A 25718-nucleotide genomic window follows, 5' to 3' on the forward strand; every position below is an offset into this window, starting at 1 on the left:
CAAAGACAAAAGCATTCTTGTTGAGGCTGACCCTGAACCTGAAAGGACCTTGAAGTGAAAGCTAAGAAGAGCTAAGACACAATTCTCTGTAGAGGACCTAACAGAAATCTTCAAACAAGAAGAATCCATGGCAGCCGAAAACAACAACAATGCCAACAATGCAAGGAAGGTGCTGGGTGACTTTACTGCACCTACTCCCGACTTCTATGGGAGAAGCATCTCTATCCCTGCCATTGGAGCAAACAACTTTGAGCTTAAGCCTTAATTAGTTTCTCTGATGCAACAGAATTGCAAGTTCCATGGACTTCCATTGGAAGATCCTCATCAGTTCTTAGCTGAGTTCTTGCAAATCTGTGACACTGTCAAGACCAATGAGGTTGACCCTGAAGTCTACAGACTTATGCTATACCCTTTTGCTGTAAGAGACAGAGCTAGGATATGGTTGGACTCACAACCTAAAGAAAGCCTGAACTCTTGGGAAAAGCTAGTCAATGCCTTCTTGGCAAAGTTCTTTCCACCTCAAAAATTGAGTAAGCTTAAAGAGGAAGTCCAAACCTTTAGACAGAAGGAAGGTGAATCCCTCTATGAAGCTTGGGAAAGATACAAACAATTGATCAGAAAGTGTCCTTCTGACATGCTTTCTGAATGGAGCATCATAGGTATCTTCTATAATGGTCTCTCTGAACTATCCAAGATGTCATTGGATAGCTCTGCTGGAGGATCTCTTTATTTGAAGAAGACGCTTGCAGAAGCTCAAGAGCTCATTGAAATGGTTGCAAATAACCAATTCATGTACACTTCTGAAAGGAATCCTGTGAACAATGGGACGAATCAGAAGAAAGAAGTTCTTAAGATTGATACTCTGAATGCCATATTGGCTCAGAACAAAATATTGACTCAGCAAGTTAATTGGATTTCTCAAAGTCTGTCTGGAATGCAAAATGCACCAGGCAGTACTAAGGATGCATCATCTGAAGAATAAGCTTATGATCCTGAGAACCCTTTAATGGAAGAGGTGAATTACATGGGAGAACCCTATGGAAACACCTATAATTCTTTATGTAGAAATCATCCAAATCTCTCATGGAAGGATCAGCAGAGACCTCAACAAGGTTTCAACAATAGTAATGGTGGAAGAAACAGGTTTAGCAATGGCAAGCCTTTTCCATCATCTTCTCAGCAACAGACAGAGAATTCTAAGCATAGCCACTCTGACTTAGCAACCATGGTCTCTGATCTAATCAAAACCACTCAAAGTTTCATGACTGAAACAAGGTCCTCCATTAGGAATTTAGAGACACAAGTGGGTCAGCTGAGCAAGAAAATTACTGAACTCCCTCCTAGTACTCTTCCAAGCAATACAGAAGAGAATCCAAAAGGAGAGTGTAAGGCCATCAACATGGCCGAACTTGGAGAGAATGAAGAGGCAGTGAGCGCCACTGAGGAAGACCTCAATGGACGTCCACTGGCCTCCAATGAGTTCCCTAATAAAGAACCATGGGAATCTGAGGCTCACACTGAGACCATAGAGATTCCAATGGATTTACTTCTGCCATTCATGCGCTCTGATGAGTATTCTTCCTCTGAAGAGGATGAGTATGTCACTGATGAGCAAGTTGCTAAATACCTTGGAGCAATCATGAAGCTAAATGACAAGTTATTTGGTAATGAGACTTGGGAGAACGAACCTCATTTGCTCACCAAAGAACTGGATGACTTGTCTAGGCAGAGATTACCTCAAAAGAGACAAGATCCTGGGAAGTTTTCAATACCTTGTACCATAGGCACCATGACCTTTAAGAAGGCTCTGTGTGACCTAGGGTCAAGCATAAACCTCATGCCTCTCTCTAATGGAGAAGCTAGGGATCTTTGAGGTGCAAGCTGCAAGAATCTCACTAGAGATGGCAGAAAATTCAAGAAAACAAGCTTATAGACTTGTAGAGGATGTTCTGGTAAAGATTGAAGACCATTACATCCCTGCTGATTTCATAGTCCTAGAGACTGGGAAGTGCATGGATGAATCCATCATCCTTGGCAGACCCTTCCTAGCCACAACAAAGGCTGTGATTGATGTGGACAGAGGAGAATTGATCATTCAAGTGAATGAAGAATCCTTTGTGTTTAAGGCTCAAGGATATCCCTCTGTTACCATGGAGAAGAAGCATGAAGAGCTTCTCTCAAAACAGAGTCAAACAGAGCCCCCACAGTCAAACTCTAAGTTTGGTTTTGGGAGGCCACAACCAACTTCTAAGTTTGGTGTTGAACCCCCACATTCAAACTCTAAGTTTGGTGTTGGGAGGTTCCAACATTGCTCTGAGTAACTGTAAGGCTCCATGAGAGCCCACTGTCAAGCTACTGACATTAAAGAAGCACTTGTTGGGAGGCAACCCAATGTTATATTTTATCTATTTTTCTTTGTTATTTTATGTTTTCTGTACGTTGATGATCATGAGAAGTCACAAAATCAGATGAAAAAGCAAAAACAGAATGAAAAAAGAAAGAAAAACAGCGCACCTTGGAGGAAGAACCTGCTGGCGTTTAAACGCCAGTAAGGGCAGCAAATGGGCGTTTAACGCCCAGTCTGGCACCATTCTGGGCATTTAATGCCAGAAAGAGGCACCAGACTGGTGTTAAACGCCAGGAAAGGGCAAGAAGTTGGCGTTAAACGCCAGAAAGGGTCACCAGCCCGGCGTTTAACGCCAGAATTGGCATAGAGAGCATTTTTGCTCGCCACTTGGTGCAGGGATGACTTTTCCTTGACACCTCAGGATCTGTAGACCCTACAGGATCCCCACCTACCCCACCACTCTCTCTCTTCTTCACCCATTCACCAATCACCTCAACACCTCTTCCCCAAAAACCCTTCACCTATCAAATCCCATCTTTCTCTTCACCACTCACATCCATCCTTCATAAAACACCAACTACCTCACCATTCAAATTCAAACCACTTCCCCACCCAAACCCACCCTCCTATAACCGAACCCTACCCCTCTCTCCACCCCTATATAAACCCATCTTCACTCATTCATTTCCACACAACCTAAACACTACTTCTCCCCCTTTGGCCGAACCACAAAGCCATCTCCATCTCCTCTATTTCTTCTTCTTCTACTCTCTTCTTTCTTCTTTTGCTCGAGGACGAGCAAACCTTTTAAGTTTGGTGTGGTAAAAGCATTGATTTTTGTTTTTCCATAACTATTTATGGCATCCAAGGCCGGAGAAACCTCTAGAAAGAGGAAAGGAAAGGCAAAAGCTTTCACTTCCGAGTCATGGGAGATGGAGACATTCATCTCAAGGGTGCATCAAGACCACTTCTATGAAGTTGTGGCCTTGAAGAAGGTGATCCCCGAGGTCCCTTTCAAACTCAAAAAGAGTGAATATCCGGAGATCCGACATGAGATTCGAAGAAGAGGTTGGGAAGTTCTTACCAACCCTATTCAACAAGTCAGAATCTTAATGGTTCAAGAGTTCTATGCCAATGCATGGATCACCAAGAACCATGATCAAAGTGTGAACCCGGACCCAAAGAATTGGCTTACAATGGTTCGGGGGAAATACTTAGATTTTAGTCCGGAAAATGTAAGGTTGGCATTCAACTTGCCCATGATGCAAGGAGATGAACACCCTTACACTAGAAGGGTCAACTTTGATCAAAGGTTGGACCAAGTCCTCATAGACATCTGTGAAGAGGGCGCTCAATGGAAGAGAGATTCAAGAGGGAAGCTGGTTCAACTGAGAAGGCATGACCTCAAGCCCGTGGCTAGGGAATGGTTGGAGTTTATCCAACGCTCAATCATTCCCACTAGCAACCGGTCTGAAGTTACTCTAGACCGGGCCATCATGATTCATAGCATCATGATTGGAGAAGAAGTAGAAGTTCATGAGGTTATAGCCCAAGAACTTTATAAGGTGGCGGACAAGTCCTCTACCTTGGCAAGGTTAGCCTTTCCTCATCTCATTTGTCACCTCTGTTATTCAGTTGGAGTTGACATAGAGGGAGACATCCCCATTGATGAGGACAAGCCCATCACTAAGAAAAGGATGGAGCAAACAAGAGATCCCGCTCATCATGAAATCCCTGAGATGCCTCAAGGGATGCACTTTCCTCCACAAAACTATTGGGAGCAAATCAACACCTCCTTAGGAGAATTGAGTTCCAACATGGGACAACTAAGGGTGGAGCACCAAGAACATTCCATCCTCCTCCATGAAATTAGAGAAGATCAAAGAATCATGAGAGAGGAGCAACAAAGGCAAGGAAGAGACACTGAGGAGCTCAAGCACTCCATAAGATCTTCAAGAGGAAGAACAAGCCGCCATCACTAAGGTGGACCCGTTCTTTAATTTTCTTGTTCTTTATTTTCCTATTTTTCGAATTTTCATGCTTATGTATTCTATGTTTGTGTCTTATGATCATTAGTGTCTTAGTGTCTATGCCTTAAAGTTATGAATGTCCTATGAATCCATCACCTCTCTTAAATGAAAAATGTTCTTAATTGAAAAAGAGAAGAATTGCATGAATTTTGAATTTTATAACAGATTAATTATTTTGATGTGGTGGCAATACTTTTGTTTTCTGAATGTATGCTTGAACAGTGCATATGTCTTTTGAATTTGTTGTTCATGAATGTTGGCTCTTGAAAGAATGATGAAAAAGGAGACATGTTACTGAGGATCTGAAAAATCATAAAAATGATTCTTGAAGCAAGAAAAAGCAGTGAATTCAAAAAAAAAAGAAGAAGAAGTTTATGCGAAAAAAAAAAGAAAAAGAAAAAAAATGAAGTTGTGATCCAAGGTAAAAAAAGTGTGCTTAAGAACCCTGGACACCTCTAATTGGGGACTCTAGCAAAGCTGAGTCACAATCTGAAAAGGTTCACCCAATTATGTGTCTGTGGCATGTATGTATCCGGTGGTAATATTGGAAGACAGAGTGCTTTGGGCCACGGCCAAGACTCATAAAGTAGCTGTGTTCAAGAATCATCATACTTAACTAGGAGAATCAATGACACTATCTGGATTCTGAGTTCCTATAGAAGCCAATCATTCTGAATTTCAAAGGATAGAGTGAGATGCCAAAACTATTCAGAGGAAGAAAGCTAAAAGCCCCGCTCATCTAATTAATACTGATCTTCATAGATGTTTTTGGAATTCATTGCATATTCTCTTTGGTGGACGAAATTGTGATCCATGTTCTAACTATTTTGAATGAAGTCATTATTATGGCACTGGTTGAATCCAGAACTCCGTTCAACTAACCAGCAAGTGTACTGGGTCGTCCAAGTAATAAACCTTACGTGAGTAAGGGTCGATCCCACAAAGATTGTTGGTATGAAGCAAGCTATGGTCACCTTGTAAATCTCAGTTAGGCAGATTAAATTGTTTATGGGTTCGAAAATTAATAATAAACAGAAAATAAAAAGGGATAGAATACTTATGCAGATTCATTGGTGGGAATTTCAGACAAGCGAATGGAGATACTGCATGCTCAAGGACGCCTGTTATTCTCCTGCTTCAACTCAATCCTTCTTAATCCTTTCCATGGCAAGCTGTTTATAGGGGTTCACCGTTCGACGATGGCTACTTTCAATCCTCTCGGGAAAATGGTCCTCTGCGGCTGTCACTCACATGGCTAATCGTCTGGAGGCATCACCTGGCCGAAGGCTACATCCCATCCTCGCAGTGAAAACTACGCTCACGCGCTCTGTCACAGCACGGCTAATCACTGGTTGGTTCCCGCGCCTACTGGAGTAGAATCCCTTGATTCTTTTGCGTTTGTCACTAACGCCCAGCACTTGCAAGTTTGAAGTACGTCACAGTCATTCATTACCAGAATCCTACTCGGAATACCACAGACAAGGTGAGACTTTCCGGATTCCCAGGATCCTACTCGGAATACCACAGACAAGGTGAGACTTTCCGGATCCTCATAAATGCCGCCATCTATCTAGCTTATACCACGAAGATTCTGTTGGGGAATCTAAGAGATACACATTCAAGCTCTGTTGCATGTAGAACGGAAGTGGTTGTCAATCACGTGCGTTCATAAGTGAGAATGATAATGAGGGTTATATAATCATCACATTCATCATGTTCTTGGGTACGAATGAATATCTTGGAATAAGAATAAGAGAGATTTGAATAAAAGAAAATAGAATTGCATTAATACTTGAGGTACAGCAGAGCTCCACACCCTTAATCTATGGTGTGCAGAAACTCCACCGTTGAAAATACATAAGAGAAAGGTTCAGGCATGGCCGAGAGGCCAGCCCCCAAAATGTGATCACTAGATTCAAAATACAATCCAGGATGAGATTATGATAGTAAAAAGTTCTATTTATAATAAACTAGCTCCTAGGGTTTACATGAGTAAGTAATTGATGCATAAATCCACTTCCGGGGCCCACTTGGTGAATGTTTGGGCTGAGCTTGATCTATCCACGAGCTGAGGCTTTTCTTGGAGTTGAACTCCGAGTTATGACGTGTTTTGGGCGTTCAACTCCGGATCATGACGTTTTTCTGGCGTTTAACTCCAGACAGCAGCATGTACTTGGCGTTCAACGCCATGTTACGTCGTCGATTTCCGAATAAAGTATGGACTATTATATATTGCTGGAAAGCCCTGGATGTCTACTTTCCAACACCGTTGAGAGCGCGCCAATTGGAGTTCTATAGCTCCAGAAAATCCATTTCGAGTGCAGGGAGGTCAGATTCCAATAGCATCAGCAGTCCTTTTGTCAGCCTTTTTCAGAGTTTTGCTCAAATCCCTCAATTTCAGTCAGAATTTACCTGAAATCACAGAAAAACACACAAACTCATAGTAAAGTCCAGAAATGTGAATTTAACATAAAAACTAATGAAAACATCCCTAAAAGTAGCTTAAACTTACTAAAAACTACCTAAAAACAATGCCAAAAAGCGTATAAATTATCCGCTCATCACAACACCAAACTTAAATTGTTGCTTGTCCCCAAGAAACTGAAAATCAATTAGGATAAAAAGAAGAGAATATACTATAAATTCCAAAATATCAATGAATATTAATTATAATTAGATGAGCGGGACTTGTAGCTTTTTGTTTCTGAATAGTTTTGGCATCTCACTTTTTCCTTTGAAGTTTTGAATGATTGGCTTCTCTAGGAACTTAGAATTTCGGATAGTGTTATTGATTCTCCTAGTTAAGTATGTTGATTCTTGAACACAGCTACTAATGAGTCTTGGCCGTGGCCCTAAGCATTTTGTTTTCCAGTATTACCACCGGATACATAAATGCCACAGACACATAACTGGGTGAACCTTTTCAGATTGTGACTCAGCTTTGCTAAAGTCCCCAGTTAGAGGTGTCCAGAGCTCTTAAGCACACTCTTTTGCTTTGGATCACGACTTTAACCACTCAGTTTCAAGCTTTTCACTTGGACCTTCATGACACAAGCACATGGTTAGGGACAGCTTGATTTAGCCGCTTAGGCCTGGATTTAATTTCCTTGGGCCCTCCTATCCATTGATGCTCAAAGCCTTGGATCCTTTTTACCCTTGCCTTTTGGTTTTAAGGGCTATTGGCTTTTTCTACTGCTCCTTTTTTTTTCGCCATTTTCTTCTTGTTCACTGCTTTTTCTTGCTTCAAGAATCAATTTCATGATTTTTCAGATCATCAATAACATTTCTCTTTGTTCATCATTCTTTCAAGAGCCAATAATTTTAACATTCATAAACTACAAGATCAAAAGACATATGCACTGTTCAAGCATTCATTTAGAAAACAAAAAGTATTGTCACCACATCAATATAATTAAATTAAATTCAAGGATAATTTCGAAATTCATGTACTTTTTGTTCTTTTGAATTAAAACATTTTTCTTTTAAGAGAGGTGAAGGATTAATGGAATTTATTCATAGCTTTAAGACATAGTTACTACATACTAATGATCATGAAATAAAGACACAAAACATAAATAAACACAACATTAAAAACCGAAAACAGAAAGAAATAAAGAACAAGGAATGAATCCACCTTTAGTGGCGTCTTCTTCTTGAAGGACCAATGATGTTCTTAAGCTCTTCTATGTCCCTTCCTTGCCTTTGTTGCTCCTCCCTCATTGCTCTTTGATCTTCTCTTATTTCTTGGAGAATGATAGAGTGCTCATGATGTTCCACCATTAGTTGCTTCCAATATTTGTGTGGAGGACAACTTATCCCCTAAGGTATCTCAGAGATCTCTTGATTTGCAGCCATATGTTCTACCACTGAGCTATGACGGCTTTATATGAGTCTTTCCATCTCCCAAGACTTAGAGGTGGAAGCTTTTGTCTTCCCTTTGAGGTTTCTCTGGCCTTAGGTGCCATTAATGGTAATGGAAAGGCAAAAAAAAGCTTATGCTTTTACCACACCAAACTTAAAATATTGCTCGCCCTCGAGCAAGAGAAGAAAGAAGAGAAGAAGAAGAAGAAGAAGAAAATAGAGGAGAGTGAGGGAAGATGGATTCGGCTATATGGGTGGGATTGGGTGGGAAAGAATTTCGAATTTTGAAGGTGAGTGGGGTTTATGGGAAAGAGTGAGTGGTGAATGAAAAACAGAAGGGATGACCATGAATGGAGAGAGAGAGGGCGAGGTAGGTGGGGATCCTGTGAGGTTCACAGATCCTGAGGTGATCCTGTGGGGTCCACAGATCTTGAGGTGTCAAGGAATTCCATCCCTGCACCAAATAGGCATGTAAAATGCCTTCGTGCACCATTCTGGCGTTCAAACGCCCATTGGTGCATGTTCTGGGCGTTCAACGCCCAAATGTAACATGTTTCTGGCGTTGAACGCCAGTTTCATGCTTGTTACTGGCGTTCATCGCCAGTTTTTCCTCTCTGGGCACATTCCTGGCGTTCAGCGCCAGAATGTTGCTTGTTTCTGGCGTTCAGCGCCAGAATGGTGCTCTGTTCTGGCGTTGAACGCCAGCCAGATGCATCTTGCTGGCGTTGAATGCCAGCCTGTGCTTCCTCCAGGGTGCGATTTTTTTCTTCTGCTGTTTTTGACTCTGTTTTTAATTTTTATGATTTTTTCGTGACTCCTCATGATCATGTACCTAATAAAACACAAAATAACAATAAAATAAAAATTAGATAAATAAAATTGGGTTGCCTCCCAACAAGCGCTTCTTTAATGTCAATAGCTTGACAGTGGCTCTCATGGAGCCACAAGGTGATCAGGTCAATGTTGTATAGTCCCAACACCAAACTTAGAGTTTGGATATGGGATCTTAACACCAAACTTAGAGTTTGGTTGTGGCTTCACAACACCAAACTTAGAGTTTGACTGTGTGGGCTCTTCTTGACTCTGAACTGAGAGAAGCTCTTCATGCTTACTCTCTTTTGTCACAGATGGGTGACCATGTGCCTTAAACACAAGGTAGTCCCCATTCAATTGAAGGACTAATTCACCTCTGTTGACATCTATCATAGCTCCTGCTGTGGCTAGAAAAGGTCTTCCAAGGATGATGCATTCATCATCTTCCTTCCTAGTGTCTAAGATTATGAAATCAGCAGGGATGTAAAGGACTTCAACCTTTACTAACACGTCCTCTACTATTCCATAAGCTTGTCTCAATGACTTGTCTGCCAGTTGTAATGAGAACAAGGTAGGTTGTACCTCAATGATCCCCAGCTTCTCCATTACAGAGAGTGGCATAAGATTTATCCCTGACCCCAGATCACACAGAGCTTTTTCAAAGATCATGGTGCCTATGGTACAAGGTATTAAGAACTTGCCAGGATTTTGTTTCTTTTGAGGTAGAATTTTCTGAATCCAAGTATCCAGTTCATTAATGAGCAAGGGGGGTTCACTTTCCCAAGCCCCATTACCAACTAACTTGGCATTCAGCTTCATGATAGCTCCTAAATATTGAGCAACTTGCTCTCCAGTCACATCTTCATCTTCTTCTGAGGAAGAATAGTCTTCAGAGCTCATGAATGGCAGAAGGAGATTCAATGGAATCTCTATGGTCTCTGTATGAGCCTCAGATTCCTTTGAATCCTTAATAGGAAACTCCTTCTTGCTTGAGGGTGATGGTGTTTTTGCGGAAAAATGAATTTCCAACACACATATCCAACCGGCAAGTATACCGGGTCGCATCAAGTAATAATAACTCACAAGAGTGAGGTCGATCCCACAGGGATTGATGGATCAAGCAATTTTAGTGGGTGATTAGTTTAGTCAAGCTAACATTTAAGTGAGAATTGTGGCAGCAAAATGTAAATAGCAATGAACTTAAAGTGCAGAATGTAAATAGGCAGGAAGCTTAAAGTTGCAGAAAGTAAATTGGCAAGTAACTTAAAGAGCAAGAAATGTAAATTGCAAGAATCTTAAATGACAAGAAATGTAAATTGCATTAAATGTAAAGGGGAATGGGTGCAGGAAATTAAAGAGAGCAGCAGATTAAGCAACTAGAAATTTAAATTACAGAAAATGTAAATGTGCAGGAAATTAAATCAAGCTCAATGTAATCAAAGATGTGAAAGTGCAGAATGCAGGAAAGGGAATTGGGATCATGAACAGAAATCTAAAATGATGAACAAGTGCAGTAGAATTAAATTGCTTGAAAGTAAATTGAAAGCCAATGGAACAGTAAAAATAGAAGAGCAGCCAAGAACTCAATTTAATTTCAAAATAAATTTGATCTCAGGGAATCAATGAGACTAGAAAACAAGTCTAGATCTCACTCCCTTCCTTGATCCAACCAAGAACAATTGCAAAAGGAATAAAGGAAAGCAAATTGCAGAAATTGCAGAAGAAGAAGAAATGAGCAGAAAGTGGAATTCAATTATGCAGAAAATTAAAGAGGAGATCTCAAGGTGAGATTGAAACAGAAGTTCTTCAATTCTTCACCCAAGATCCAAAACAAGGAAATTAAAAAGACCAAGCAAGAACGAGGAAGAAGAGAGATCAATTCTCCTCCCTAATTCTCTGAAAGCTCGGTTCAGTCTCTCTAGGAAAGTTGCTAAAATTTAAAGATCAAAAGAAAGTGCAAAATTCAAAAGCTAAGCAAAAGGTTCCTAATTACATCAAACTAGCTCCTATTTATACACTTTCTATCCTTGGATTTTGGGATTTGGGTGGGCTTTTGATTTGGTGAAGAAATGAATTGAATTGGATTTTTAATTCAATTTTTGGCCCAAAATTAATAGCTTCCAGAAGGCTGCCCTGCCCTTGTGGAGGGCAGGGCAGAAATTTGGTGCATGGTGCATGAGGTTGGTGCGGCCTTGGTGCTGCCAGGAGCGCAAAACGCTGCCCTGCCCGCGCCAAGGGCATGGCATAAAATTGTGGTGCTGCCAGGAGAGGATCGTGGTGCGCGCTGGTGCTGCCAAGGAAGGATTTTGGTGCGCGCGTTGGTGCTTGGTGCGCCAAATTTGTGTGCTTTCCAAATGCTGCCCTGCCCGCGCCAAGGGCAGGGCAGGGTCCTTTCCTTCATGTCCCAAGTTCGAATCACGGAGGAGGCAAACACGCTACTTCTTTTCCTTGGTTTATTTTTGCTTATTTTTGGCCCTTAAAGATGCCTCTCGTTCCTGCCTCAATTCTGCGCCAAATACGGATTGTGATATATCGTTGGAAAGCTCTGAATGTCAGCTTTCCAACGCAACTGGAAGCACATCAATCGGACGTCTGTAGCTCAAGTTATAGCCCTTTGAAGGAGGCATGGTCATGCTGTTAGCGCCCAGATTTTAACTTAGCCAAAATTTTGCTTCCAAGACTTAATGTGCATCACGATCCTGCCCTTGGCAAGGGCAGGGCAGAATCGTGCTGGCTGCTTCCTTCCTTGATTTTGTCATGGGCCACGCTTTTAAAAGCGTGGCCTAAGGCTCCAAAGTGTACCCCAACTTCAAAGTGTACCCCAAAGCTCTTTTTTTCTCCTTTTTTGTGCTTCTTTGCTTCTTTTTCTTCTTATTTCCTACAAGATTTATAAAATTAAAATATCAAGAAAATATATCATTTAAGTACAAAAAGCATTCAATATTTAACCACAAATCATCAATTTCTTGTATGAAAAAGCATAGAAAATGGGTATATGATGACTTGTCATCAGAGGGATGTCCCAGGAGGTCTTTCTCACTAGGATTTTCGTCCTCCTCCTCCCTTGTGCATTCGGCCATATTGACTATGTCAATGGCCTTGCACTCTCCTTTTGGATTCTCTTCTGTATTGCTTGGGAGAATACTGGGAGGAGTTTCAATGACTTTCTTACTCAGCTGGCCCACTTGTGCCTCCAGATTTCTAATGGAGGATCTTATTTCACTCATGAAACTGAAAGTGGCCTTTGACAGATCAGAGACTACATTGGATAAATTAGGGGTGTTTTGTTCAGAATTCTCTGTCTGTTCCTGAGAAGATGATGGATATGGCATGCTATTGCCCAGCCTGTTGCGTCCACCATTGTTAAAGCCTTGTTGAGGCTTTTGTTGATCCTTCCATGAGAAATTTGGATGATTTCTCCATGATGAGTTATAGGTGTTTCCATAAGGTTCACCCATGTAATTAACCTCTGCCATGGCAGGGTTTTCAGGATCATAAGCTTCTTCAGAAGCTGCCTCTCTAGTACTGTTGGATGCATGTTGCAATCCATTCAGATTTTGAGAGATCATGTTGACCTGTTGAGTCAACACTTTGTTCTGAGCCAATATGGCATTCAGAGTATCAATTTCAAGAACTCCTTTCTTCTGAGGTATCCCATTGTTCACGGAATTCCTCTCAGAAGTGTACATGAATTGGTTGTTTGCAACCATATCAATGAGTTCTTGAGCCTCTTCAGGCGTTTTCTTCAGATGAATAGATCCACCTGCAGAATGGTCCAATGACATTTTCGAAAATTCAGAGAGACCATAATAGAATATATCTAATATGGTCCATTCTGAAAACATGTCAAATGGACATCTTTTGGTCAGCTGCTTGTATCTTTCCCAAGCTTCATAGAGGGATTCACCATCTTTTTGTTTGAAGGTTTGAACATCCACTCTCAGCTTGCTCAGCTTTTGAAGAGGAAAGAATTTATCCAAGAAGGCAGTGACCAGCTTATCCCATGAGTCCAGGCTATCCTTAGGTTGTGAATCCAACCATACTCTAGCTCTGTCTCTTACAGCAAAAGGGAAAAGTATGAGTCTGTAGACTTCAGGATCAACTCCATTCGTCTTTATAGTCTCACAGATCTGCAAGAACTCAGTTAAAAACTGATAAGGATCTTCAGATGGAAGTCCATAAAATTTACAGTTTTGTTGCATTAATGCAACTAGCTGAGGTTTCAGCTCAAAGTTATTGGCTCCAATGGCAGGAATGGAGATGCTTCTTCCATCAAACTTGGACGTTGGCTTTGTGAAGTCACCAAGCATTCTCCTTGCATTATTATTATTATTTTCGGCTGCCATCTCCTTTTCTTGTTCGAAAATTTCTGAAAGGTTGTTTCTGGATTGTTGTAATTTATCTCTTAATTTTCTTTTCAGAGTCCTTTCAGGTTCTGGATCAATTTCAACAAGAGTGCCCTTATCCTTGTTCCTGCTTATATGAAAGAGAAGAAAACAAGACAAGAAACAGGAATCCTCTATGTCACAGTATAGAGATTCCTTTATGTTAGTAGAAAAAGAAGGGTGTAGAAGGATGAAGAAGAATTCGGATTTATGGATGAAGAGAGGTGAATAGAAGTGTTAGTAAACAAATAATTAAATAGAAGAAGAAAAGAGGAAGGAGAATTCGAAAATAATTTTAAAAAAAGGGTTAGTGATTTTCGAAAATTAGAGATAAATGTAATTGAAATTAAAATTTGAAACAATTAATTAATTAAAAAGAATTTTTGAAAGAGATATTTTCGAAAATAGAAGAGGGAGAAGTAGTTAGGTGGTTTTGAAAAAGATAAGACACAAACAAAAAGTTAGTTAGTTGATTGAAAAAGATTTGAAATCAAAATTGAAAAAGATAAGAAGATAAGAAGTTAGATAAGATATTTTGAAATCAAATTTTGAAAAAGATAAAATTTTTGAAAAAGATCAAATAAAAGATAAAAAGATTTAATTCAAAAATTTTGAAATTATTTACTTCACTAACAAGAAACTACAAGATAAGATTCTAGAACTTAAAGATTGAACCTTTCTTAACAAGAAAGTAACAAACTTCAAATTTTTGAACTAATCACATTAATTATTAGTGAATTTTCGAAAATATTATGTAAAGATAAGGAAAAGATTTTGAAAATAATTTGAAAAATATTTTTGAAATTTTCGAAAATTATAAAAGAAATGAAAAAGATATGATTTTTGAAAAAGATTTTGAAAAGATAAGATTTTTAAAATTGAAATTTTGACTTGACTTGTAAGAAACAACTAATTTAAAAAATTTTTGACCAAGTCAACCCAAAATTTCGAAAATTTGGAGGGAAATAAGGAAAAGATATTTTTTTTATTTTTGAATTTTTAATTATGAGAGAGAAAAACAACAAAAATACTCAATGCATGAAATTTTTAGATCAAAACAATGAATGCATGCAAGAATGCTATGAATGTCAAGATGAACACCAAGAACACTTTGAAGATCATGATGAACATCAAGAACATATTTTTGAAAAATTTTTGATGCAAAGAAAATATACAAGACACCAAACTTAGAAATTTTTAATGCATGGATTCTAACAAACAAAAAATGCATATGAAAAACAACAAACAACACAAAACAAGAAAACATCAAGATCAAACAAGAGGACTTATCAAGAACAACTTGAAGATCATGAAGAACACTATGAATGCATGGGATTTTCGAAAAATGCAAAAAATTTTTAAAGCATGCAATTGACACCAAACTTACAAATTGACTCAAGATTCAAACAAGAACACAAAATATTTTTGATTTTTATGATTTTATTATTTTTTTTTGGATTTTTATTAATTTTTTTTCGAAAATATATTTTAGAAAAACGAAAAAGAAAAGAAAAATTTTTGAAAAAGATTTTTGAAAAGAAAATTACCTAATCTGAGCAACAAGATGAACCGTCAGTTGTCCATACTCGAACAATCCCCGGCAACGGCGCCAAAAACATGGTGGACGAAATTGTGATCCATGTTCTAACTATTTTGAATGAAGTCATTATTATGGCACTGGTTGAATCCACAACTCCATTCAACTAACCAGCAAGTGTACTGGGTCGTCCAAGTAATAAACCTTACGTGAGTAAGGGTCGATCCCACAGAGATTGTTGGTATGAAGCAAGCTATGGTCACCTTGTAAATCTCAGTTAGGCAGATTAAATTGTTTATGGGTTCGAAAATTAATAATAAACATAAAATAAAAAGGGATAGAATACTTATGCAGATTCATTGGTGGGAATTTCAGACAAGCGAATGGAGATACTGCATGCTCAAGGACGCCTGTTATTCTCCTGCTTCAACTCAATCCTTCTTAATCCTTTCCATGGCAAGCTGTTTATAGGGGTTCACCGTTTGACGATGGCTACTTTCAATACTCGCATGGCTAATCGTTTGGAGGCATCACCTGGCCGAAGGCTACATCCCATCCTCGCAGTGAAAACTACGCTCACGCGCTCTGTCACAGCACGGCTAATCACTGGTTGGTTCCCGCGCCTACTGGAGTAGAATCCCTTGATTCTTTTGCGTTTGTCACTAACGCCCAGCACTTGCAAGTTTGAAGTACGTGACAGTCATTCATTACCGGAATCCTACTCGGAATACCACAGACAAGGTGAGACTTTCCGGATTCCCAGGATCCTACTCGGAATACCACAGACAAGGTGAGACTTTCCGGATCCTCATAAATGCCGCCATCTATCTAGCTTATACCACGAAGATTCTGTTGGGGAATCTAAGAGATACACATTCAAGCTCTGTTGCATGTAGAACGGAAGTGGTTGTCAATCACGTGCGTTCATAAGTGTGAATGATAATGAGGGTTATATAATCATCACATTCATCATGTTCTTGGGTACGAATGAATATCTTGGAATAAAAATAAGAGAGATTTGAATAAAAGAAAATAGAATTGCATTAATACTTGAGGTACAGCAGAGCTCCACACCCTTAATCTATGGTGTGCAGAAACTCCACCGTTGAAAATACATAAGAGAAAGGTTCAGGTATGGCCGAGAGGCCAGCCCCCAAAACGTGATCACTAGATTCAAAATACAATCCAGGATGAGATTATGATAGTAAAAAGTTCTATTTATAATAAACTAGCTCCTAGGGTTTACATGAGTAAGTAATTGATGCATAAATCCACTTCCGGGGCCCACTTGGTGTATGTTTGGGCTGAGCTTGATCTATCCACGAGCTGAGGCTTTTCTTGGAGTTGAACTCCGAGTTATGACGTGTTTTGGGCGTTCAACTCCGGATCATGACGTTTTTCTGGCGTTTAACTCCAGACAGCAGCATGTACTTGGCGTTCAACGCCAAGTTACGTCATCGATTTCCGAATAAAGTATGGACTATTATATATTGCTGGAAAGCCCTGGATGTCTACTTTCCAACGCCGTTGAGAGCGCGCCAATTGGAGTTCTGTAGCTCCAGAAAATCCATTTCGAGTGCAGGGAGGTCAGATTCCAACAGCATCAGCAGTCCTTTTGTCAGCCTTTTTCAGAGTTTTACTCAAATCCCTCAATTTCAGTCAGAATTTACCTAAAATCACAGAAAAACACACAAACTCATAGTAAAGTCCAGAAATGTGAATTTAACATAAAAACTAATGAAAACATCCCTAAAAGTAGCTTAAACTTACTGAAAACTACCTAAAAACAATGCCAAAAAGCGTATAAATTATCCGCTCATCACTCTTCTTTTTATCTTATTTGATTTTCAGTTGCTTCGGGACAAGCAACAATTTAAGTTTGGTGTTGTGATGAGCGGATAATTTATACGCTTTTTGGCATTGTTTTTAGTATGTTTTTAGTATGTTTTAGTTAGTTTTTAGTATATTTTTATTAGTTTTTAGTTAAAATTCACTTTTCTAGACTTTACTATGAGTTTGTGTGTTTTTCTGTGATTTCAGGTATTTTCTGGCTGAAATTGAGGGATCTGAGCAAAAAATCTGATTCAGAGGCTGAAAAGGACTGCAGATGCTGTTGGATTCTGACCTCGCTGCACTCGAAGTGGATTTTCTGGGGCTATAGAAGCCTAATTGGCACGCTCTCAATGGCGTTGGAAAGTAGACATCCTGGGCTTTCCAGCAATATATAATAGTTTATACTTTGCCCGAGATTTGATGGCCAAAACCGGCGTTCCAAATCAGCTCAAAACTGCCCGGCGTTAAACGCCGGAACTGGCACAAGAATCGGAGTTAAACGCCCAAACTGGCACAAAAGTTGGCGTTTAACTCCAAGAAAAGTCTCTACACATAGAAGCTTCAATGCTCAGCCCAAGCACACACCAAGTGGGCCCGAAAGTGGATTTTTATGTCATTTACTCATCTTTGTAAACCCTAGGCTACTAGTTCTCTACAAATAGGACCTTTTACTATTGTATTCTCATCTTGGTAGCTTTCTTTGAGTAGTTTTATACTATCTTAGATCATTGGGAGGCTGGCCATTCGGCCATGCCTAGACCTTGTTCTTATGTATTTTCAACGGTGGAGTTTCTACACACCATAGATTAAGGTGTGGAGCTCTGCTGTACCTCGAGTATTAATGCAATTACTATTATTCTTCTATTCAATTCCGCTTATTCTTATTCCAAGATATTCATTCGCACTCAAGAACTTGATGAATGTGATGATTATGTGACGCTCATCATCATTCTCACTTATGAACGCGTGCCTGACAACCACTCCCGTTCTACAAGCAAACAAGGCTTGAATGTTTATCTCTTGGATTCCTTAATCAGAATCTTCGTGGTATAACCTAGAATTGATGGCGACATTCAAGAGAATCCGGAAGGTCTAAACCTTATCTGTGGTATTCTGAGTAGGATTCAATGATTGAATGACTGTGACGAGCTTCAAACTCCTGAAGGCTGGGCGTTAGTGACAAACGCAAAAAAATCAATGGATTCTATTCCAACCTGATTGAGAACCGACAGATGATTAGCCGTGCTATGACAGGGTGCATTGAACATTTTCACTAAGAGGACGGGATTGTAGCCACTGACAATGGTGATGCCCAACATACAGCTTGCCATGGAAAGGAGTAAGAAGGATTGGATGAGGACAGTAGGAAAGCAGAGAGACGGAAGGGACAAAGCATCTCCATTCGCTTATCTGAAGTTCTCACCAATGAATCACATAAGTATCTCTATCTTTATGCTTTATTCATATATCATTCATAACCAATTGAATTTGCCTGACTAAGATTTACAAGGTGACCATAGCTTGCTTCATACCAACAATCTCCGTGGGATCGACCCTTACTCGCGTAAGGTTTATTACTTGGACGACCCAGTGCACTTGCTGGTTAGTTGTGCGAAGTTGTGAAATTATGTTTAGACCACGGTATTGAGCACCAAGTTTTTGGAACCATTACCGGGGACTATTTGAGTTGTGAAAAGTAGAGATCACAATTTCGTTCACCAAAAACCCTAATAGAAACCCTAGTAGAGAAGATGAAAAAAACTTAGAGAAAACTAAAACTAAAAACCTTTACTACTACTCCTAAACTATCCTAGTGATATGCTATGTTATGTCCGTCATTCCCCTTCCAATATGAGCTAAAAAACATCAGAAATGGGCCTCCATAGCCCTCAAATCGCGAGTCACGTGCTTCTTTAATGAAGTCATATGCGTCTGCACACTTTTGCGAAAATTCCATCCTGTGCATATGCACAAGTAGCTGTGCGCATGCACACTAGGCGATGCTTGGCTGGACGCGCGACGCGCTCAAAATGATCTATGCACTCTGTTTGGGCTCCTATGCGGATGCATAAGGGGCTATGCGCACGCATACGTCTCTGAACTCATCTCCTTTGATTCTTCATATTTCCTCCACTTTGCATGCTCTTCTTCCATTTACTCCAACCCATCCCTACCTTATACACCTGGAATTACTCACAAACACATCAAGGCATCGAATGGAAGGCAAATGGAATAAAATAGATCAAATTAAGCACAAAAGGGCATATTTTCTTAATCAAGCACAATTTGGGAGGAAAGTTCAAAAGCATACTATTCAAGGGAATAAGTGCAAGTTTATGTGATGGAATCCATTAAATTCTAACCAAAAATCATCATCAAATATGGATTCATCAATTTCCCCACACTTAATCACTAGCATGTCCTCATGCTAAACACACTCAAATGAGATAGGTGAAAGGGAAAATGACTTATGCTATAAACTACTTAAATGCATGCAACTATCCTAAGGCTAATCGCCAATATACTCTAATGAGAGTTGGTAGAAACAAACTATGAAATTTCAATCCATCACAAGAAAGCTTTAGGGCCAATGCAAAGAGTCCATGCATTAAGATCAATGTCCAAAGAATTGAATTAGAATTTTCAAAACTATCTAATTGAACAACTTGCAAGAAGATACAATATAAAGCATAAGAACATAGAAATGAGCGATCGAACCCCTCACCGGATGTGTATCTACTTAATTCACTTAGTGTTTAGGGTTTAATCACTCAATTCTCCTTTTATCATGCCTTTCAAAAATTTGCAGGTCATCTAACAATCAACTAGTATTTAATGCATGAATAACAAATATCATGAGGTCTTTAGAGGGATGTAATGGGGCTAGGGTTTAGGTAGGATGAAATATGGCTAAGTGGACTTAAAGAATTAGTTCTTTGATTAGCTTGAGTGTCCACCTAATCCTACAGCACCTATATATACATATCATTATAACCTATCTACCCATTTTCTCTTCTTTTTCTATCTCACCTCACTCATGCATTTTCTTTTCAAACATGGCATATGCATCCTTTATTTAACTCTTTATTTCATACTTTGTTATGCACAAAAATATTTTTATTTTTCTTAAATTGAACTATGAATGCATAAGTGTTCATTAATGAAATGCATGAGCATTACCTAATTGCCAAACATTTTTTGCAATAAGTTCATGTCTCTATCACCAACCTTTCCCAAAATTCCCCCACACTTAGAATTTACACACTAATCCACCCAAGCTAATTAAAGAGTAATTTGGGGACATCAATGGTTTTCCACTTAAGGTGAGTAATGTGCTATCATCAGAACAAAAGGAGATTCATAGGCTCAAAGGGGTTCACAAAGGTGCATGCAAGGGTTGGCCATATAGGTTAGTAAGTTTATCAACAAACATGGCCTCAATCATGCTAGATGCATTCAAACACAAATACAGGACATAAAGAATCATGCAAATCAATGATGACAATAAAAAAGGAGTAATAATCACACACAAGAACAACATTATGGTTGAAAATATGCAACCATCTATTAAAGCTCACGACTCACAAGGTATGTTGTTCGAGCTCTTTTCCATGTTCTACAAATAAATTACTTCAAGCAAGTTGGCAAACATAATATTTCCTTCAATTCAATCAATGGTACGCCCTAGAAAAGATTTCATGCAAGTTCCTTGGTGTTTCACCAACTTATTCATTCTATCATGCAACATACAAATTCTAATTACTAAATATCCATAAACAATAAAGAAATATTTACAAGCAACCAAATAAGATAAAATAGACATAAAACTACTCAAAATAAAGAAAAGGCACTACAAGAAACATTGCAAAGTGCCTTGAAAAGAGAAATTTTACACCCCTTTGAATCATCGATCCTCCCCCACACTTAGTTTGTGCACGGTTCTCCATGCATGCTTACGCTTCGGGAGGACGAAGAGGGGCCACCTTCAGCTGGTGGACTCAAAATTGGGTTGGTCAACTGCATCATGCTCCTCCCCAGCTGGCTCGAAAGAAGCTCTAGGTGGTGGGCTGGGGTCTATTCCTTCTTGCCTTGCCGCTATCCACTCAAAACGCTTTTGCTCTAAATGATCCTTGCGGTAGATATCGTGCAAGATGTCTTCAAATAATTATGGAAGAGGATGGAGAAAGGGTAAAGCAGCTGATGAAGTTGGTAGACTTGGTGGTGGTGCCGTGGGTGTCTTCCTTTCAGAGGGTGTTGTAGTTGTAGATCTCTCCAAATCTCCCCTCGGAATGAACTTGTTGCCTTTAGGGACCCTGGTGTACAAAAATTACAATCACACTTTGTAATTCCGCACAACTAACCAGCAAGTACATTGGGTCGTCCAAGTAATACCTTACGTGAGTAAGGGTCGATCCCACGGAGATTGCCGGCTTGAAGCAAGCTATGGTTATCTTATTATTCTTAGTCAGGATATCAATAGTGGTTCTTAATTTTAATTGCGAAGAGTAAAAGAGCATGAATTAACTGATACTTGTTATGCAGTAATGGAGAACAGGTTGAGGTTTTGGAGATGCTCTGTCTTCTGAAGTTCTACTTTCCTACTGTCTTCTTCTTCACGCACGCAGGTCTCCTTTCATGGCAAGCTGTATGTTGGTAGATCACCGTTGTCAATGGCTACCAGCTGTCCTCTCAGTGAAAAGGGTCCATATACATGGCTAATCATCTATTGGTTCCCACTAATGTTGGAATAGGATCCATTGATCCATTTGCACACTATCAGTGTGCCCAACATTCATGAGTTTGAAGCTCGTCACAGTCATCCCATCCCAGATCCTACTCAGAATGCCACAGACAAGGTTTAGACTTTCCGGATCTCAGGAATGCTGCCAATTGTTTCTAGCTTATACCACGAAGACTCTGATTTCAAGGAATTGAAGGCTCTGTTGTCAGGAGAGGCAATCAAACGCATGGACCAGGAACCCAAGAGATATACATTCAATCTAAGGTAGAACAGAAGTGGTTGTCAGGAACGCGTTCATAGGTTGAGAATGGTGATGAGTGTCACGGATCATCACATTCATCATGTTGAAGTGCGAATGAATATCTTAGAATAGAAACAAGCGTGATTGAATAGAAAATAGAAATAATTGCATTAATTCATCGAGACACAGCAAAGCTCCTCACCCCCAACCATGGGGTTTAGAGACTCATGCCGTCAAAGATACAAATTCAGATGTAAAATGTCATGAGGTATAAAATAAATCTCTAAAAGTAGTTTTTATACTCAACTAGTAACCTAGGTTTACAAAAATTGAGTAAACTAAGATAGATAGTGTAGAAAGCCACTTCCGGGGCCCACTTGGTGTGTGCTGGGGCTGAGCATTGAAGCTTTCATGTGCATAGGCTATTCCTGGGGTTTGACTCTAGCTTGTAACCTGTTTCTGGCGTTTGACTCTAGCTCGTAACCTGTTTCTGGCGTTTAACGCCAGAATAGGGTAGAAGGCTGGCGTTGAACGCCAGTTTGCATCGTCTAAACTCGGGCAAAGTATAATCTATTCGATATTTCTGGAAAGCCCTGGATGTCTACTTTCCAACGCAATTGCGAGCGCGTCATTTGGACTTCTGTAGCTCCAAAAATTCCATTTCGAGTGCAGGGAGGTCAGAATCCAACAGCATCTGCAGTCCTTTTTCAGTCTCTGAATCAGATTTTTGCTCAGGTCCCTCAATTTCAGCCAGAAAATACCTGAAATCACAGAAAAACACACAAACTCATAGAAAAGTCCAGGAATGTGAATTTTGCATAGAAACTAAAAAAAATATACTAAAAAATAGCTAGATCCTACTAAAAACTATATGAAAATTCCCCCAAAAAGCGTATAAAATATCCGCTCATCACAACACTAAACTTAAACTGTTGCTTGTCCCCAAGCAACTATATAAACAAAATAGGATAGCAAGAAGATCAGGAGGCAATCTCAGAGTTTTACATGAAGCTCAATTCTAATTAGATGAGCGGGACTAGTAGCTTTTTGCTTTTGAACAGTTTTGGCATCTCACTTCATCCTATGAAGTTTAGAATGATTGGCATCCATAGGAACTCAGAATTCATATAGTGTTATTGATTCTCCTAGTTTTAGTATGTTGATTCTTGAACATAGCTACTTTATGAGTCTTGGCCGTGGCCCTAAGCACTTTGTCTTCCAGTATTACCACCGGATACATAAATGCCATAGACACATAACTGGGTGAACCTTTTCAGATTGTGACTCAGCTTTGCTAAAGTCCCCAATTATAGGTGTCCAGAGTTCTTAAGCACACTCTTTAGATTACGACTTTAACCACTCAGTCTCAAGCTTTTCACTTGGACCTACATGCCACAAGCACATGGTTAGGGACAGCTTGATTCAGCTGTTTAGGCCAGGATTTTATTCCTTTGGCCCTCCTATCCCTTAATGCTCAAAGCCTTGAATCCTTTTTACCCTTGCCTTTTGGTTTAAAGGGTTATTGGCTTTTTCTGCTTGCTTTTCTTTTTCTTTTGCACTAAAATTTTTTTTCACTATTTTTTCTTGCTTCAAGAATCAATTTTATGATTTTTTCAGGTTATCAATAACATTTCTCTTTTTCATCATTCTTTCAAGAGCCAACAGTTTTAACATTCATAAACAACAAGATAAAAAATATGCACTGTTTAAGCATTCTTTCAGAAAACAAAAGGTGTTGCCACCACATATAAATAATTTGAGTTTTCTTATTAAGAACTCGAAAAAGTTACCTCCTTATTCTAAAATTATCTGCTATTTCATTTATGTTTAATGATGATGAGAAAAATAAATTATAGCTTACTTAGAGATGATAAAAATAAAAATACTAACTACCACTACTCATATGCCTCCTAAAATAGATTTCTAATAGCAGAAGTTATCACAGAGTTAAGATTATGACTCAACAACCTTTATTTTGGGAGATGGATGCTCCTTCAATCTGTGGGGTATCTGGTCCCTCAAAGGAGAGCCTCTGGTGCTTCAGTTCCTATAGCTCACGCCCTTACTTTTCTTGTTCTTTAAGTAGCTTGCAGTTCATACTATTTTGATTTTGCTGTTCTTCCTTAAGTTGATCCATAGTTTCTTGCAGCTTGTTGACAGATGCTTCTGGGTGGGTCCAGTAGTCAATCTGAGGGATTTCTGAGAGGAACTCATGTGCCCTCCTTTTGATGGAGTTTTCTTGTATTGTTGTCCCTCTATTCACTTCTTGGTGATTGGATGTTCGACTGGGATGGACTCATCTACTCCCATCTTCACCCCAGCCTATTTACATAGCAGGAAATCAAGTTTGGGTAAGCCAATTTGGCTTCCTTGGAGTTCTTATTTACAATTGTGTAGAGCTCACAAGAAATCAGATGATGAATCTTCACTTCATTTCCTTGCATAATACAATGGATCATCACTACTCTCTTGATAGTGACTTCGGAGCGGTTGCTGGTAGGCAGTATGGAATGCCCAATGAAATCCAGCCAGCCCCTAGCAACTGGTTTGAGATTCCCTATCTTGAGTTGGTTTGGAACACCTTTTGTGCTGGTTGTCCACTTGGTTCCAGGGATGCATATGTCCTCTAGAATTTGGTCTAAGTGCTTATCTGATCTTACCATTCTCCTATTAAAGAATTCTGGATCATGTTGTAGTTTGAGGCAGCTTGAAGACCTCTCTTATTCAGTCAAGGTGGAAGTAAATAATCTTCCCTCTAACCATGGTTTGAAAGGTATAGAAAGCGGTTCCAGTCATTCTCTGCCTCTCTGTTTGCCACAGATTTGAGTAGAATTTCTGAACCATGTTTCTACCTACTGATGAGTGGATAATTTATACGCTTTTTGGCATTATTTTTAGTATGTTTTTAGTATGTTTTAGTTAGTTTTGATTATATTTTTATTAGTTTTTATTTAAAATTCACTTTTCTGGACTTTACTATGAGTTTGTGTGTTTTTCTGTGATTTCAGGTATTTTCTGGCTGAAATTGAGGGACCTGAGCAAAAATCTGATTCAGAGGCTGAAAAAGGACTGCAGATGCTGTTGGATTCTGACCTCCTTGCACTCGAAGTGAATTTGCTGGAGCTACAGAAGTCCAATTGGCGCGCTCTCAATTGCGTTGGAAATCAGACATCCTGGGCTTTCCAGCAATATATAATAGTCCATACTTTGCCCGAGATTTGATGGCCCAAACCGGCGTTCCAAATCAGCTCAAGAATTCCCCGCGTTTAACGCCGGAACTCGCACAAAAGCTGGAGTTAAACGCCCAAACTGGCACAAAAGCTGGCGTTTAACTCCAAGAAAAGTCTCTACACATGAAAGCTTCAATGCTCAGCCCAAGCACACACCAAGTGGGCCCGGAAGTGGATTCTTACGTCATTTACTCATTTTTGTAAACCCTAAGCTACTAGTTCTCTATAAATAGGACCTTTTGCTATTGTATTTTCATCTTGGTTCTTCTGGTTCCCTCTCTGGGGCCGAAGCCAATGATCACCATTATCACTTATGTAATTTCAACGATGGAGTTTCTACACACGATAGATTAAGGTGTGGAGCTCTGTTGTTCCTCGAGTATTAATGCAATTACTACTGTTTTCCAGTCAATTCGGCTTATTCTTGTTCTAAGATATTCATTCGCACCAAAGAACATGATGAATGTGATGATTATGTGATGCTCATCATCATTCTCACTTATGAACGCGTGCCTGACAACCACCTCCGTTCTACATGCAAACAAGGCTTGAATGTATATCTCTTGGATTCCTTAATCAGAATCTTTGTGGTATAAGCTAGAATCCATTAGCGGCCAATCTTGAGAATCCGGAAGGTCTAAACCTTGTCTGTGGTATTCTGAGTAGGATTCAGGGATTGAATGACTCTGACGAGCTTCAA

General features: G+C 39.5%; 1 non-coding gene across 1 annotated transcript; it reads right to left on the reverse strand.

Moving 5' to 3' along the window:
• Positions 1-532: 532 nt before the first annotated feature.
• Positions 533-640, reverse strand: LOC130970893 (small nucleolar RNA R71). Its single transcript, XR_009082139.1, has one exon. It is a non-coding gene; the product is annotated as a small nucleolar RNA R71 (small nucleolar RNA).
• Between the last annotated feature and the right edge of the window lie 25078 nt (positions 641-25718).

Source organism: Arachis stenosperma, chromosome 3, assembly GCF_014773155.1.
Source record: "Arachis stenosperma cultivar V10309 chromosome 3, arast.V10309.gnm1.PFL2, whole genome shotgun sequence".
Taxonomy (NCBI): Eukaryota; Viridiplantae; Streptophyta; class Magnoliopsida; order Fabales; family Fabaceae; genus Arachis; species Arachis stenosperma.